Source organism: Pterocles gutturalis, unplaced genomic scaffold, assembly GCF_000699245.1.
Source record: "Pterocles gutturalis isolate BGI_N339 unplaced genomic scaffold, ASM69924v1 scaffold24101, whole genome shotgun sequence".
NCBI lineage: Eukaryota > Metazoa > Chordata > Aves > Pterocliformes > Pteroclidae > Pterocles > Pterocles gutturalis.
Window position 1 is genome coordinate 10,462 of NW_010098503.1, and position 2,263 is coordinate 12,724.

General features: G+C 40.5%; 1 protein-coding gene across 1 annotated transcript in view; it reads left to right on the plus strand.

Annotated features, from left to right (window-relative positions):
- The window catches only part of LOC104461687 (CUB and sushi domain-containing protein 3-like), a gene marked incomplete at both ends in the record, with an annotated part of 22,404 nt that overhangs the window by 10,357 nt on the left and 9,784 nt on the right, over positions 1 to 2,263 (plus strand). The window lies entirely within an intron of this gene.

Here is a 2,263-nt window from a genome sequence, read left to right on the forward strand (position 1 = left end):
TTTGCTGTTAATCAATTAGATGTCTTTGAAGAATGAGGCTAGCCTCACAGGCTCAGCGCCAGAGCTCCACAGCCCAGCCTGTTAAATCCTCTCTGAGTCCTTAGGAAAATACTTCTGTTGGGAGTGGGAGCATTCACAGAACATCCAGTCTGCTGCAACTTTAGTTTGTTCTGTAGTCCCCATTCCAATATCGGAGGAAAACTGCTGTGTTTTACCGTGGTGCCTGGTTTCCATGGTTACCTGTACAGAAGGCAGATATTCATTATCTATTCAATAACTGGGTACAGCTGACTGACAACGAAGCGGTTGAATTTATTTAGTTTTATAAAAAATTAACAGACTTACTAAAGTAACATTTTTTCATGTGAGGATTTATGTCTTTGATAGTGGTTGCTACTTTGTTCGTACAAAGAACTGATCAGGAGAGAAGTTCAAGCTTCTGTGTTAAAAGTCTATAAGTGTTTTGTGTATTTTCAAATCAAGACTTTCACTGAGTTTTCAAATGAAAACATAAATTACAACTATGATCTATCAATCATCCAATGAGTTCATTATGTGGCACTATCCCCAGTTGGTAGATCTTTTCAGAATTTGACTGATACCTCTGCAGACTGTCCCATTCCACTTAAAGCGATGAAGTTCAACGTCTGTGTGTGCATGGACTTCCTCTACAGTCAGTGTCTGCAGAAAGAGACAGATGATAGGAGCATTTCATGTGAGCAAGTCTTTTGGAAAGCTTAAAAGCATAGGTGACAAAGATAGCGATATTAGAAATGTATTTTGAAAGAGGTTGTTTAAGAGATGTAATTTAAATTTTGTTTGTAATAGAGAAAGATGGAGCAGAAAATTCCACTGTCTGTAAGACATGCCTTTTTAGAAATGTCAATGCACACATCTGGGTTAGCAGTGGTTTGGTTTATTTTTTTGGTGTATATTACAGCATTTTCTATTTGATGTGAAATTAGACTGCATAACGAAGTTCATTATGTGTCAGGGAATAATATAGTCTGATGGCATGAGGTTTACCATAGCTGATTGCTTTTCCTGAATCAATTATTCAAAACCCAGATTCTGACAATAATCAGTACTTTATACTGCAGAAGGCCAGTAAATTTGCCAGCAGTGCATTTACTTAGTTATGCTGTGCTATAGACTTAAGAAATCTTTAGGAGATAGGTATAAAGTAAAAAGATCAATTTAAGAATATGTTCTTGTCAGTCAGATTTATCCCACCTAACAAGAGCTTATTAATGATTGTCTTTTAGATTGCTGCTGCAATTTCTTTACTATAGTTTTTTGTTTGTTTGTTTGTTTGTTTGTAGTTGCACTAACTTTCAGGTGTTGTATTTCCATACATACCAAATCTTATATTTCAGTCAAGGATGAGGAAGTAAGAATTTATGATTCCTAGAATCTGTCTCACAAATCCTTCAATCATACAAAAATAGCGAGCACTGGATAAGTGGCAAAAAGCAGGAGAGGACAGGAGATTGACAAGGAGGTTTGGTGTACTCTGTGATTACTCTTTATAGGAGGGTTTGCAGACTGATGATATTTGGGGCAGAGGTGAATTGTGGATAATAAAGCCTTACTAAAATAAGGTGTGTAACCTTGAGTGTCAACTTCAAGCTACTGACCAAGCCCACTATGTAGGCATTTTGAACAGTTAGCAAAACTACTGCAAACTGAAGCAGGCTAAGTATTGGCTATCTATTCTCTCTTTGAATTCCTGTGTGGTGGATTAACCCTGTCGGGGTGCTAGGTGCCCACCAAGGCTGCTCAATCACTCCCCTCCTCAGCTGGACATGCAAAAGAAAATACAACGAAAGGCTCATGCGCTGAGATAAGGTCAGGGAGAGATCACTCACCAATTACCATCATGGGTAAAACAGACTCAACTTGGGGAAATTTTATTTGTTCCCAATTAAATCAGAGTAGGGAAATGAGACATAAAACTAAATCTTAAAACACATTCCCTCCATTCCTCCCTTCTTCCTGGGCTCAACTTCACTCCTGATTTTCTCTAACTCCTCCCTCCTAGCAGTGCAGAGGGATGGGGAACAGAGATTGTGGTTGGTTCATGACACGTTGTCTCTGCTGCTCTTTCCTCCTCACTCTCTTCCCCTGCTCCAGCGTGGGTCCCCCACGGGGTCACAAGTCCTGCCAGCAAACCTGCTCCAGCCTGGGCTCCTCTCTCCATGGGGCCACAGTGCCAGGAGCCGGCTCCAGCGCGGGCTTCACACGGGGTCACAGCCTCCTTCGG